Source organism: Mus musculus, chromosome 3, assembly GCF_000001635.26.
Source record: "Mus musculus strain C57BL/6J chromosome 3, GRCm38.p6 C57BL/6J".
Lineage (NCBI taxonomy): Eukaryota > Metazoa > Chordata > Mammalia > Rodentia > Muridae > Mus > Mus musculus.
Genome location: NC_000069.6, coordinates 70,803,112 through 70,819,426, shown reverse-complemented (window position 1 = coordinate 70,819,426; position 16,315 = coordinate 70,803,112). Strand labels below are relative to the sequence as shown.

Below are 16,315 nucleotides of genomic sequence, written 5' to 3'. Positions count from 1 at the left end.
TACATAAACAGGACCCAGCATTTTGTTGCATACAGGAAACCCACCTCAGCAAAAAAGACAGAAACTATCTCAGTGTAAATGGCTAGAAAATAAATTTCCAAGCAAAAGGTCTGAAGAAAAAAGCTGGAGTAGCCACTATAATATAGAATGAAATCTACTTCCAACCCAAAGTTACCAAAAAATACAAAGAGGGGCACGTCATACTCATCAAAGGTAAAATCTTCCAAGATGAACTCTCAACTATGAATATCTATGCCCCAAAGGCAAGGGCATCCACATTCATTAAGGAATCTATAGTAAAGCTCAAAGCACACATTGCACCTCCCACAATAATAGTGTGAGACTTCAAAACCTCACTCTTATCATTGGACAGATCATCGAAACAGAAACTATACAGAGACACATGGACACTAACAGAAGTTATGAAACAAATGGATTTAACAGATATCTACAAAACATTTTATCCAAGAAGAAGAAGAAGAAGAGGAAGAAGAAGAAGAAGAAGAAGAAGAAGAAGAAGAAGAAGAAGAAGAAGAAGAAGAAGAAGAAGAAGAAGAAGAAGAAAAAGAAGAAGAAGAAGAAGATGATGATGATGATATATTTTCTTCTCAGATCCTCATAGTAACTTCTCCAAAATTGACCATATAATTGGTCATAAAAACAGGCCTCAACAGATACAAAAATACTGAAATTATCCCATGCATCCTATCAGATTACCACGACTAAGGCTGATCATCAATAACAACATATGTAGTAGATAGTCAACATTCACATGGAAGCTGAACAACCCTCTACTCAGTGATAACTTGGTCAAGGAAGAAATAAAGAAAGCAATTAAAGACTTTTTAGAGTTTAATGAAAATGAAGCTACAACATACCCAAATATATGGGACATAATGAAAGCATTCCTAAGAGGAAAATTCATAGCCCTGAGTGCCTCCAAATAGAAACTAGAGAGAGCATACACTAACAGCCTGACAACACACCTAATATCTCTAGAACAAAAGGAAGCAAATTCACTTAGGAGGAGTAGATAGCAAGAAATAATCAAACTCAAGGCTGAAATCAAACAAGTGGAAACAAAAAGAACAATACAAAGAATCAACCAAACTAGGAGCTAGTTCTTTGAGAAAATCAACAAGATAGATAAACCCTTAGCCAGAATAACTAGAGGGCACAGGGACAGTATGCTAATTAACAAAATCAGAAATGAAAAGGGAGACATAACAACAGAAACTGGGGAAATCCAAAACATCTGATCCTTCTACAAAAGGCTATACTCAACAAAACTGGAAAACCTGGATGAAATGGACAATTTCCTAGACAGATACCAGGTACAAAAGTTAAATCAGGTTCAGATTAACGATCTAAACAGTCCCATATTCACTAAAGAAATAGAAGCAGTCATTAATAGTCTCCCAATCAATAAAAGCCCAGGAGTAGATGGGTTTAGTTCAGAGTTCTATCAGACTTTCAAAGAAGACTTAATTCGAACTGTCCTCAAACTATTCCACAAAATAGAAACAGAAGGTACCATACCCAATTCATTCTATGAAGCCACAGTTACTCAGATACCTAAACCACATAAAGACCCAAAAAAGAAAGAGGACTTCAAACCAGTTTCCCTTATGAATATCGATGCAAAAAATACTCAATAAAAGCCTTGCAAACTGAATCCAAGAACACATTAAAATGATCATCCATCATCAAGTAGGCTTCATCCCAGGGATGCAGGGATGGTTTAATATATGGAAATCCATCATTGTAATCCACTATATAAAAAAACTAAAGGACAAAAACAGCATGATCATCTCCTTAGATTCTGAGAAAGCATTTGACAAAATCGAACACTCATTCATGATAAAAGTCTTTGAAAGATCAGGAATTCAAGGCCCATACCTATACATAATAAGAGGAATATACAGTAAACCAGTAGCCAACATGTTCTCTTCAAACTAAATGGAGAGAAACTTGAAGCAATCCCACTAAAATCAGGGACTAGACAAGACTGCTCACTTTCTCCCTACCTATTCAATATAGTACTTGATGTCCTAGCTAGAGCAATTCAAAAACAAAAGGAAATCAAGGGGATACAAATTGGAAAGGAAGAAGTCAAAATATCACTATTTGCAGGTGATATGATAATATATATAAGTGACACTAAAAATTCCACCAGAGAACTCCTAAACCTGAAAAACATCTTCAGTGCAAAGCCTGGATATAAAATTAACTCAAGCAAATCAGTGGCCTTTCTCTACATAAAGGATAAACAGGCTGAGCATATGTAGCAGAGAATGCATCACCGGTCATTAATGGGAAAAGAGGTCCTTAGTCTTGGAAAGATTATATGCCACAGTAGAGGGGAGTGCCAGGGCTAAGAAACAGGAGTAGGTGCTTTGTAGAGCAGGGTCTGGGGAGCATACAAGGGCATTAGGGATAGCATTTGAAATGTAAATGGAGAAAATATCTAATAAAAATAAAGGAAATTAAAAAAGGAAAAAAAAACAAATTAGGGAAACAACACCCTCACAATAGTCACAAATAATATAAAATACTTTGGTGTGACTCTAACTAAGGAAGTCAATGATCTGTGTGATAAGAACTTCAAGTCGCTGAAGAAAGAAATTGAAGAAGATCTCAGAAGATGGAAAGATCTCCTTGCTTATGGATTGGCAGGATTAATATAGTAAAAATGACTATCTTTCCAAAAATCTACAGATTCAATGCAATCCCCATCAAAATTTCAACTCAATTCTTCACTGAATTAGAAAGGGCAATTTGCAACTTCGTCTGGAAAAACAAAAACCCTAGGATAGCAAAAACTATTCTCAACAATTAAAGAAACTCTGGTGGAATCACCATGCCTGACCTCGAGCTGTACTACAGAGCAATTGTGTTAAAACTGCATGCTACTGGTACAGCAACAAACAGGTGATCAATGGAAAAGAATTGAAGACCCAGAAATGAATCCACACACTATGGACACTTGATCTTTGACAAATAAGCTAAAACCATCTAGTGGCAAAAAGACAGCATTTTCAACAAATGGTGTTGGCACAACTGGAGGTTATCATGTAGAAGAATGTGAATTGATCCATTCTTATCTCCTTGTACAAGGCTAAAGTCTAAGTGGATCAAGGAACTCTAAATAAAACCAGAGACACTGAAATTTATAGAGGAGAAAGTGGGGAAAATCCTCGAAGATATGGGCATAGGGGAAAAATTCTTAAAAGGGCAATGATTTGTGCTGTAAGATCAAAAATTCACAAATTGGACCTGATAAAATTGCAAATCTTCTGTAAGGCAAAAGACACTGTCAATAAGGCAAAAAGGCCACCAACAGATCGGAAAGGAATTTTACTAATCCTAAATCTGATAGGGGACTAATATCCACTATATACAAGGAGCTTGAAAAGCTGGACTCCAGAAATTCAAATAATCCCATTAAAAATGGGTAATAGAGCTAAACAAAGAATTCTCTACTGAGGAATGCCGAAGTGCCAAGAAGAACCTAAAAAAAAAAAAAAAAAAAAAAAAAAAAAAAAAAAAAAAAAAGTTCAACATTCTTAATCATCAGGATATCAAAACAACCTTGAGATTCTACCTCACATCAGTCAAAATGGCTAAGATCCAAAATTCAGGTGACAGCAGATGCTGGTGAGGATGTGGAGAAAGAGGAACACTCCTCCATTGCTGGCGGGATTACAAGCTTGTACAACCACTCTGGAAGTCAGTCTGGAGGTTCCTAAGAAAATTGGACATAGAACTACTGGAAGATCAGCAATACCTCTCCTGGGCATATACCCAGAATATGTTCCAACTCATAGTAAGGGCACATGCCCCACTATGTTCATAGCAGCCCTATTTATAATAGCCAGAAGCTGGAAAGAACCCAGATGTCCCTCAACAGAGGAATGGATATAGAAAATGTGGTACATTTACACAATGTAGTACTACTCAGCTATTAAAAACAATGAATTTATGAAGTTTTTAGGCAAATTGATGGATCTGGAGGGCATCATCCTGAGTGAGGTAACCCAGTCACAAAAGAAGTCACTTGTTTTGCATTCACTGATAAATTGATATTAGTCCAGAAACTTAGAATACCAAAAATACAATTTGCAAAATACAAGAAACTCAAGAAGAAGGAAGACTAACATGTGGATACTTCATTTCTCCTTAGAATAGGGAACAAACTACCCATGGAAGGAGTTACAGAGACAAAGTTTCGAGCTAAGTCAAAAGGATGGACCATACAGAGATTACCCCACCCAGGGATCCATCCCATAATCAGTCACCAAACCAAGACACTATTCCATACGCCAGCAAGATTTTGCTGAAAGGACCCTGATATAGCTTTCTCTTGTGAGGCTATGCCAGTGCCTGGCAAACACAGACATGGATGCTCACAGTCATCTATATGATGGAACACAGGGCCCCCCGATAAAGGAACTAGAGAAAGTACCCAAGGAGGTGAAGGGGTCTGCAACCATATAGGTGGAACAACAATATGAACTAACCAGTACCCCCAGAGCTCGTGTCTCTAGCTGCATATGTAGAAGAAGATGGCCTACTCTGCCATCATTGGGAAGAGAGGCCTCTAGGTCATGCAAACTTTATATTCCCCAGTACAGGGGAATGCCAGGGCCAAGAATTGGGAGTGGGTTGGTAGGTGAGCAGGGTGGGGAGATGGTATAAGGAACTTTAGGGATAGAGTTTGAAATGTAAATAAATAAAATATCTAATAAATAAATAAATAAATAAATAAATATAGATGTTTAATATTAATAAATCCATTAGTTAACTAAATCTTGAATTTTATTTTATAATATTTATTTAGATGCTCACATATTTGAGGATAATTGCCAGACATAATACAAACATTTACATGATTAGGACTGCTAAGAAAAGGCAAACATGGCAATCAAAAGACCCAGTGAAATGACTGGGTACAATTATAAACTAGCATTTGCTTTTTTTTTTTTTTTTTTTTAATTTGCTTACCAAGTACTGGGTTTCATTATGCTTAAGCATATATATCATTCTAGCCTGTCTTTATTTATTTTTTCTCAACTCCTTTATCTGGCCCATGCTCTATTTTTACATGTGCCTTCCTAATATACATCTATATCAATCAGGGTCTCTAGAGTAGCAGACTTTATAGGAACATATATATGTGGCATTTATTGGAATGACTTGCATGCTGTGATCCAACTAATCCTCCAATGACTGCCTAGGAATAGGAAATCCAAAAATCTAGTAACTTTTCAGTCCATGGTTCTGGATATTTCAGCTGGTCTTCAGTATACACTGGAATCCCCCAAAAAGGTATTCTCTAATTTCATTGAGGGAATGCACTTGCTAAGGAGCACAAGAGAAGACAGGCAAAGACAAGAGATTTTGCTTCTTGTCTGTGTTTTGTATAAACTTTCAGCAGAACGTGTGACCAAGATTAAAGATATGGCTTCCCACTTCAAAATATGTGGATTAAAGATCTTCCCATCTCAATGATCCTGATTAGAGTGGATTGTACCATTGGAAATGATCCAATTAGTCAAAAAAGAACTCTCCAACAATGTGCCTAGCCATTTTCAGATGTTAGAAATTTATTCAAGTTGACAACCAAATGTATTCATCAGAGTATACTTCTTCTTTCTTGTCACACTCATTTTTAACTTTCCTTTATCTCCTCCTCTTCCCTAAGATAATGTGTTGCTTTTTCACACTTCTGTTTTTAATATCCTGACCTATACAAAAACATGGACACACACACACAATATATATATACACACACTCATACATATTATAATAATTTAAACTTAGGTTCTCTTCATGATTAAAAAATATTATACCCTTTCTGAGTCTAGCTTATTACACTTAATATGATTTCCAATTTCATCTTTTCTATAAACATCATAGTTTCATTTTTATTTATAGGTGACTAAAATTTAATGGAATATATTTACAATCAGAAAACGTAATTTATCACATGAAACAAAACCCTTCTAAGGTGACGAATAAGTCATTTTGAAGTATTCTTAGAAATAGTAATAATGAATATAAGTTCACAAATTAAAACCGCCTTTAGAGTGGCTTTTTCAACTGTGAAATATCTCTTTATTCTCTCAACAGCAGAATTATGTTTATTTGAAGATATATCAAACTATAGAATGTTTGGCATTTGAATCATTTCATTTTAAAGAACTAGATATTTACATTTCACATAAAATAAATTTATATATAGCCCAGTTATTTATAATTTAATGATTCCTTTTCAGTATATGCTACTCAGTAATAAGAATTCATTCTATATCAGCAGTGATTAACATGTAAATTCTAGCACTTAAAATATCAAAATAATGTCATTTTTGTATATTTTCTAGCTAAGAAGTAATGTCACCCTCTTGGATTGGGGAAAGTGTATAGGATTAAAGACAAAGGTCTTGGATTTGAGCTATGTGTGTGGCCTTCATTGATTCTCTCTCTCCCCAGGGAGTATTATCTCCCTCCACTGGGATAATGAAGTGCACAGAAGACTTACTTGCAAGCTGTAATCACCAAGCACACAGTGGTCATTATTTGACCAGAACTGTATAATTGACCAGTTAGTCTGACCAGTTGTTCTGAGCAGTTTCTTCTGAGTGCAATCTCTAGCCTTGCTTTAGTTGAGACTAAGACAATTTAATGAAAGGGGTTATTGTCAGTAAATACTTCCAAGATGTTGGAATAGAAGAAATTTCATCCTTCTTGTATCTCCTATCAGGAGAAACAATTAAAGAGATGTCTTGGAGAGATGAAACCAAGGATCAAGTACACCTACTAGGGAATAACTGGTCCAAGTCAGAAAGAAGGAAATGATATCTGCCCAGAGACTTTATAAGATAAGAAGCAGCTTCAAGAAAATGAGCATAGTTAGTATGTGATTAGACATTTCTGACTGCAGCCTTCTCCATGTAGAGTTATTACCTAAATCTCAGTTGCATGAAATGATTGGGGTAGGGAACTGGTTCCTGTGATCTCTATAAAAGGATGAAGACTTCAGGAGGGATGGATTGTGTAAACTGCTGTAGGGTATCTTACTGCAGTTAGAAGCCTAATGATCAACAAAAGTCCTTAACAAAAATTTCCTTCAATATCAGTAACAGTCAGTATATGGTTATTCATCATATATATATATAAATTGAAGGAAGAAAATTATCTTTCTTTGGCTGAACTGCACTTTCCATGTCTATTTTATTGTTGGATTTTTCTTTCTCACATTGACACAGCTTTATCCAGAACTATATTTTGTTTGAGAAAAAAAAAAAAAAGGAAGAAGAAGAAGAGATTCGGATCGAATATCAGATACAATACAAATTTATATTAGAGTCTGAAAATGTAACACAGGAATAGGGAACATGTCTACTATTCATGAGGTCTTGGATTGGAACCTTACCACTACATGAATGGCAATCCATCATAACTAAGAGATTAGCCTAGGAGATCTGTTTCAAATATTACCATAACCATACATGAAGTCACACAGATATGTAAAGAATGGTGTGACCCTACAGCCTTAATATCTAGGAAAAATAACAGGATAAAAAGATCAAGATTTAAGAATCATGGTAGATGATAGGATGGAAATCTTGCAAGAACCAGAGTTATAGGTAACTACAAGGAAACAGTGTTTTCTGGGTACAGTGGGGCAGTTACAGATATCAATTTGCATTGATTTTGACAGCATGCTCAACCCAGGCAAAATCCTATCAAGGAGGGTGAGTGGTTGAAAAAGTTCCAGGCCTACCTAAGGATATGTTGGTGATTGATCAATGCTGAAAGAGAGAGAGAAAGGATTCTTTAAGAATGTGGCTATATCTCTTTAAGCCCTCACCTTTCTTACTCTCTAGCCCTCCTTCTCTCTTTCCTTTTCCCCCTCTCTCCACGTGGCCATTGCCAGTCTCTCTCTTTCTACCTACTCTCCTTTCTCCCTGCCTTTCTACAATAAAGCTCTAAAACCATTAAAAAAGAGAATGTGTTTATGTATTGTTGACCATGATCCAGTTAAGAGCACATATTCAAGAGCAAAAATACAATAAACACTGTGACTGATGGATATAAAAGAAGATACGTACTCATGTAGGGAAGGGGAATGGATCTGAGAGGATATGGATGTGAGAATGAATATGGTTAAAATACATGAATTTTTCAAAGAATGAATACAATCAGGGAAAACACAAACTATGTAATCCAATTTTCAATCTAAATAAATTTGTCTATGATTACAAATTTTTATAAGCAAACAAACATAAGGCAATATAAGATCTTTGCATCGGCACTGTAGGAAAAATATCTTGAAGGCAACTCAGAAAACAGCTAGACTTTATCCATCATAGTTTCAATCAAATGAAAGTATGAATTCTTTTTTTTTTTTTTTTTTAATTTTGAATAGGATCATTTTATAGTCAACATTTTTTTTTCCATTTTTTATTAGGTATTTAGCTCATTTACATTTCCAATGCTATACCAAAAGTCCCCCTTACCCACCCACCCCCACTCCCCTACCCACCCACTCCCCCCCTTTGGCCCTGGCGTTCCCCTGTACCGGGGCACACAAAGTCTGCGTGTCCAATGGGCCTCTCTTTCCAGTGATGGCCGACTAGGCCATCTTTTGATACATATGCAGCTAGAGTCAAGAGCTCAGGGGTACTGGTTAGTTCATAATGTTGTTCCACCTATAGGGTTGAAGATCCCTTTAGCTCCTTGGGTACTTTCTCTAGCTCCTCCATTGGGAGCCCTGTGATCCATCCATTAGCTGACTGTGAGCATCCACTTCTGTGTTTGCTAGGCCCCGGCATAGTCTCACAAGAGACAGCTACATCTGGGTCCTTTCGATAAAATCTTGCTAGTATATGCAATGGTGTCAGCGTTTGGATGCTGATTATGGGGTGGATCCCTGGATATGGCAGTCTCTACATGGTCCATCCTTTCATCTCAGCTCCAAACTTTGTTTCTGTAACTCCTTCCATGGGTGTTTTGTTCCCACTTCTAAGGAGGGGCATAGTGTCCACACTTCAGTCTTCATTTTTCTTAAGTTTCATGTGTTTAGGAAATTGTATCTTGGTATAGAGACAGACAAGTGGACCAATGGAATAGAATTGAAGACCCAGAAATGAACCCACACACCTATGGTCACTTGATCTTCGACAAGGGAGCCAAAACCATCCAGTGGAAGAAAGACAGCATTTTCAACAATTGGTGCTGGCACAACTGGTTGTTATCATGTAGAAGAATGCGAATCGATCCATACTTATCTCCTTGTACTAAGGTCAAATCTAAGTGGATCAAGGAACTTCACATAAAACCAGAGACACTGAAACTTATAGAGGAGAAAGTGGGGAAAAGCCTTGAAGATATGGGCACAGGGGAAAAATTCCTGAACAGAACAGCAATGGCTTGTGCTGTAAGATCGAGAATTGACAAATGGGACCTAATGAAACTCCAAAGTTTCTGCAAGGCAAAAGACACTGTCTATAAGACAAAAAGACCACCAACAGACTGGGAAAGGATCTTTACCTATCCTAAATCAGATAGGGGACTAATATCCAACATATATAAAGAACTCAAGAAGGTGGACCTCAGAAAATCAAATAACCCCCTTAAAAAATGGGGCTCAGAACTGAACAAAGAATTCTCACCTGAGGAATACCGAATGGCAGAGAAGCACCTGAAAAAATGTTCAACATCCTTAATCATCAGGGAAATGCAAATCAAAACAACCCTGAGATTCCACCTCACACCAGTGAGAATGGCTAAGATCAAAAATTCAGGTGACAGCAGATGCTGGCGAGGATGTGGAGAAAGAGGAACACTCCTCCATTGTTGGTGGGATTGCAGGCTTGTACAACCACTCTGGAAATCAGTCTGGCGGTTCCTCAGAAAATTGGACATAGTACTACCGGAGGATCCAGCAATACCTCTCCTGGGCATATATCCAGAAGAAGCCCCAACTGGTAAGAAGGACACATGCTCCACTATGTTCATAGCAGCCTTATTTATAATAGCCAGAAACTGGAAAGAACCCAGATGCCCCTCAACAGAGGAATGGATACAGAAAATGTGGTACATCTACACAATGGAGTACTACTCAGCTATTAAAAAGAATGAATTTATGAAATTCCTAGCCAAATGGATGGACCTGGAGAGCATCATCCTGAGTGAGGTAACACAATCACAAAGAAACTCACACAATATGTACTCACTGATAAGTGGATACTAGCCCAAAACCTAGGATACCCACGATATAAGATACAATTTCCTAAACACATGAAAGTATGAATTCTTTATATTCTTTTGGAAAGAGAAGTTGTCTAGAGAGAGTCTCTGATCATCTTCTGAGGTTCTCAGAGGCTACTTCAGGCTACCCAATGTATATTCAGTTTCAGCTTAAATTTGTGTCAGATCTTAATATTGTTCATGTGATGTTAGGCTTTTGTAGACATACATGATACTAGAGATATAGGATCATGGAACCTTTCAACAGATTTCAAAGAAATGACTTTTTAAAGGCTAAACAAAGTATGACAAAGCCAGAGTCTCTTAAGGCAGGCCAAAAGAAAAATAGGTATAAGCCCACTCTACACTCTACAATTGAGACGCCAAGATGTCAGAGATGTTGCAAATGTGTAGTATATGTTTGATAAGGAAAGGTAAAGGCAGTGAGAGAAGTCAACTCTAGGGTGAGACCATGCAGTCTGTAAAGTATACATAAATACATATAATTAAGGAAGAAGCTAAAACTATAGGTACTAAAGGCAATAAGTTTAATCTGTTCTTCATGATGAAAGGTACACAAATCTTTAAAGATTAGCATTACGTGTTTTGAAATAAGAGATGTTAGAGTATCAAGTTTGCAATGAGTGTAATATATACACATATATGTGTGTAATATTTTAATAATTACACATATGTATTAGAAGCATGTTCAATGTAGTCATTCTTAAGTTTAATGTTTGTCACCAACTAGATTATATTTAAAGGTGTCAAGAGGACAACAAAGCATATTATATAAACCGTGTATGTCTGTTAAGGAATGTCCAGAGAGGATTACCTGATGAGGGAAGACCGATCTCACACTGGCTCCATGTCTCACACAGAATACATGAAGAGTAGAAAGCCAGCTAGCACAGGCAGTCTCTCTTGTTCACTGTGAGCTGTATGGTTTCTGCTATGCATTCCTTCCACTGAGATATTCTACCATACCATAGGTCAGAAACAGAGGAACAAAGAATGAAAACTCTAAAGCCATGAGTCAAAATCACTGAGTCTAAACTATTCAAGTTCACTAAAATCTAAATTAAGACTTAAGGGGTACATACACAGCTGTTGGATTTTTCTGGGTTTTGGTCTCATTCTCCCTTTATATGATCCCCTTTATATACCTCTTGGAGTGCTTATTCTGTTGGATAAAGCTATACATTTTAAATATGTGGTTTTCTTTTTCATTTATCTCCAGGATCTTACAAGTATCTCAGATTAAACTTTAAAATGGGCCTTGAGGAGTAAACTAAAGCTACAGAGAATATTGCCAATAGACTAAAATCATTTTTCAATATGGAATGGAACATGCCTATGAAGACTAGGGTTGTATGCTTTGGTTTAAGAAGAGGTGTTTGAGTGGGAACAAGTGAACTTATTCATGGTTTTCAAAATGAATGAGTACATATGTGTTCAATTGGGGAAATTTCCATATAATTACTTTTAACGTTTTTTTTTTTTTACTGTGAATGTAGTCTATAAATAATCTTACAATGGATTAAAAATGATCACTAGAAGTCATTAGAAGCAATCTGTAGTAATTGCTATAAAATGTTTACTTAAACACATTTGCCTTTTATTTTATCAGAAATAATAATAACTTTTGAAGTCAAGTAAAATAAAAAACTAAATTCTTCTGTGATTAATAATGTGCTTGCAGTTAGCTAGGCCTCAATTTTTATTTTCTCCAATGATCCAATGCAGGAAATATGAAGCCAGTTAGTGAGGAAACCAAGGCTGTGAATCAGCTGCCCAGCCACTTCCTGCTGAGCTCACAGGATTAGTCTGCCAGTGTTTTCAAAGCCCCTCTTATCCCACATCACTTCCTCTGACTAATTCAGATACTTGAAAATGTCATTGCGAAAACTGTTTCTATCCAGGCTTAAGGACTCTCCACGGCTGGTATCGATCAAGGTATTTAAAATAAAAATCTTCTCTGTCTTTCTGATAGGGATGGCATGACTGACTACTACATTTTCACCATATGGGAATTACATAATGTGATCTTCAAAGAGTTATGTATTGTTTGGGGGATATACGAGCATCTAATAATTCTCTGGTTTTTTTAGTAATTTTGTCACAGTGTTACCCTTACAAGTTCATTTTCATCCTTGTTATACTTTCCAATCAATAAGTGATCTTAACACAGTTTTAGCTTTGCATCTAGACACGAATGCTGAACTTATTAAATAACAGTAAAATGTGTGACCCATCTCTGCTCTTATGAGTTATTCATAATTCTATGAAAGCTAGACTGCAAAGGAAACCAATGACATACTCTGGGTAGAGTACCACTATTGAACCTGGAGTTGAAGCATTGCTTAGCATTTCTTGTGTTACAGTTTTTTGTTTTTTGTTTTTTTTTTTTTTTTTACTTGTATGAAAATGTCTTTATTTTTTTATTTTGTTAGGTATTTTCTTTATTTACATTTCAAATGCTATTCTGAAAGTTCCATATACCCTCCCCTCACCCTGCCCTGAGTGTTTTTCTCTGCTTTTGGTTTAAGATTTACTTTTCAGTTTTAATTATGTGTATGCATTTGTGTGTCTGGATGTCAGCATGTGAACTTAAGTGACGGTATTCTCAGAAGCCAAATATGTAAAATCCCACCTACCTGAAATTACAGGTTGTTTTGAGCTGCTTGACATTGGTGCTGTGAACAGAACTAAGCTCATTTGCAAGAACAATAAGAACCCTTAACTACTGAGACATCTCTCCCGGCCCAGTTTTATTTTCTATTTTTAAATGCAACGATATTATGGGATTGTGGTTTACATGATAGTTTGACGTGTCCTTTCTGGTCATTGATCTGTAACTAAAAATTAGGGTTAAGTCTGCCATTATACCACCTCTTTCCAGACCATTTTATTTTACATATCATTCCATATATTATATGTACTTTTATAAAGGATATTATATCAGTCAGACTTTCTTTCTTAGTGACAAATGCTTTCTTAAAAATTTTCAGTCCTCTATCTTTACTCAGTTGTTTCTGGATGAGATATGAAGTAGGTATATGTTCCTAGCTACTGATCTCACTCTAACAAAGAAAGAGTAAAGGGATGAACAGAGTGAGAGGGGGTAGGAGGGAGAGGGAGGAAATATATTAGTGTTTTACTTGTTTGTTCTTTGGGATTTTCTGGATTTTTTCCTCTTTGCATTCCCATTTGAACCCCATTCTATGGGACAGTGCTACCTACATTCATTGAAGGAAGGTCTGTCCTCAACTAAACATGTTAGGAGATGATGACCTAATTAACTATAATCACATTATTAATCACAGAAGATTTTAATTTTTTATTATACTTGACTTCAAAAGTTATTATAATTTATGATAAAATAAAAGGCAAGTGTGTTTAAGTAAGCATTTTATGGTATCCATTACTACAGATTGCTTCTAATAACTTCTAGTGATCATTTTTAATCAATTGTTTGTATATAGACTACATTCATCATAAAAATAAACTTAAAAATAATTATTGAAATTTCTCCAAATTATTTAAATCAAAGACTTTAAGTATTATAAGTTTATTATAGAATAGTAAAGATGCATTTTTTAAATTATTTTGCCAATGTCTTTAGTTAGCATATTCAGTGAATTTCCTTCTGACATCTTCAGATTTTTTTTTAAGTGTCTTGTTCTTATTCGCTTCCCTTCCTACATTCAATTGCTGTTGAGTCCTCTATGTGGGATTTTAGAAGTTTTCTGTGGCACTTCAGCTATTTGATTAGTTTTGTCTTTGGTTATTGAAGAGGTCTCATAAGAGCTTATTTTCTAATATGTTCTGTTTGTTTCTCTGGTATTTTTATGTATCTGTTGGGTTAGTTGTGCTTTCTGGCTTTCATTTCCCACTTTTGTTACTGCTTGCCTTACCTTATGTGGCTCTTCTTTGTTTGTAACTGTTACTTGGGCTTATGATTACCACTAATATTTAGAGACAGGGATCGGGGAACAATAAGAGAAAACTGATGTGACAATCCTGCTATCAAAATGCAGTAAAATGCATGTTTGTATTTCACTTAAACTCAAGGTTGGTTTGGAATTAGAGGAACTGTGTTAGTTAGACTAGATGCCTTTAAAGCTGTTCTTTAAGCTAATGAGGTGGGAGAGATGACTCTGTAGCTAGGAATACTTCATGCTCTAGCAGAGGACCCAATGTCAGTTCTCAGCACAAATAGGGTGTCTCACAGGAATCATAACTCCAGCTCCAGGAAGTCTGACACTGTCTTCTGACCCCAGCCTGCTCCTGCATACCTGTGGTACATACAATTGCTTGCAGTTGCAGAGGCTATTAATCAATTAATTGATTATTTAATGACCACAGAGGCATTGGAAGTAGCAGAGGGTACAGCTTGAAGTAGGTGCAGAAAAAAGAATCTAGTAAAGCCTATTTCAGCAAGGCAAAGCTAAAACAAAACAAAGCATTGAAATACAAACCTAGAAACAAAGAAAAATTCAAGTACAAGATAAATAGAATAGAAAATTGATACCATCAATGGAAGAGTACTTCTGGTTTGCCGCAATGAAAATATTTCTCTTCACACATTATATTCTACAGATCACTCTACAAGAAGACATGTAGTTCAAAATAACTTAATTCCCTACAAAAAATGGCAACTTTCTGTAGCAGATTTACAGTCCTTATTTGGGTTGCCACTTCTAGTACTTTGCCTCTTTCCCCACCATACCACATTGTTCTCCATGGGATGATGGGTTATCATGTCTCCGCACAATATTTCCATGTCTGAAGTTCTCAGTGGGAATGCTGGATGACTCTAGCTTGTATTCGCCTTGGGGTGGTGGTTGCTCTCTTCTCACCTAGCTGTATTTCCAGCGGTTACACTTAATACTTGCCTGAGTATGTTTGTGTCCATGACTCTGACAGGTGCAGCTCTCCTATCCATTTCTTTATTGCAGTCCTCTCCTCTCCAGTCGCTGGAGATGGAGGTCCCTGGTTATGGACATGGAGCAGTGTTGAATTCTCTGATTTGTCTAGCAGAGCATTTTTAGCAAGGGCTTTACTCTTTCACACGATACTGGTAGAAAATGACTCAGAGCCAAAGCATCTTCAACACAAACAAAAGCATGGCATTAGCTAGAACAGTCTGCTGGCACACAGCACATGCAGTAAAGGATTCTGAAATGTTTAAGTAGTTAAAAAAAGAAGGAAAATCATTTATGATTAAGTGAACATTCCCAGATATTAAATGTTTAATGTTTACTATAATTTTATTACTGAATATCGCCATTCCTGTTTATTCTCTTTCTTGTGGCTTCAGCTGACTTCCTGTCTCAATATTGAGGTAAGAAGCTATAATGAAGACTGTTGTCAGCAAAACCTAAAGCCTTCTAGGGCTTTAGGTGAAAATTTTGATAAACACTCTTTCAGATGTTTGATCCAAATACAGGAGAAATGAAACTATGCAACATAGTTTTATGCAGTCTTTCCCCTTCTCTTCCTCCCCATTCTCCCATTTCCTTTGTATCTATTTCAGTTCCTTGCATAAACTTGATGACTCACTAATGGCATCAGAAACGCATTCGAGTCTCTGGAGTGGAGCTTTCTAGCCTTGAATCTCGTGCTAATCTACCTTTGCACTGGGATTCCTGTGGGACGAATTCCTTGCTTCTCTGATGATCATTCTGCTTCTCTTCATACCCAAAAACCACATTGGGATTTCTAGTTTCTCCTGTCACCAGCATCCCACTCTCTCTTCCCCATTCCTTAGGCAAACACATATGTTTCTCAGGAGTCTGTATTTTACTCTAGGCCAAAATAATAAAGTGACATGTCTGTTCCTATTTTTTAATATAAAGACCATTTTATTGAAATAAACTCACAAACAGAAATGCCATATATGCGATTTAATGTAAATTAAGACACTTGCCCAGTCCTAAATATCTTCATGAACTTCTTTCTATATAGTTAGAATATCCATTCTGAAGCCATGAAACTTCAGGGCATTATCTCTCTCTCTCTCTCTCTCTCTCTCTCTCTCTCTCTCTCTCTCTCTCTC

The 16,315-nt window shown here is 36.4% G+C and overlaps 1 long non-coding RNA gene across 1 annotated transcript in view; it reads left to right on the top strand.

Moving 5' to 3' along the window:
- The first annotated feature begins 12,135 nt into the window (after window positions 1-12,135).
- Window positions 12,136-16,315, top strand: part of Gm6634 (predicted gene 6634) — a 34,913-nt gene continuing 30,733 nt past the window's right edge. The window contains exon 1 of the long non-coding RNA NR_040556.1: window positions 12,136-12,210. This is a non-coding gene — a long non-coding RNA (predicted gene 6634). The remainder of the gene's footprint in view (window positions 12,211-16,315) is intronic.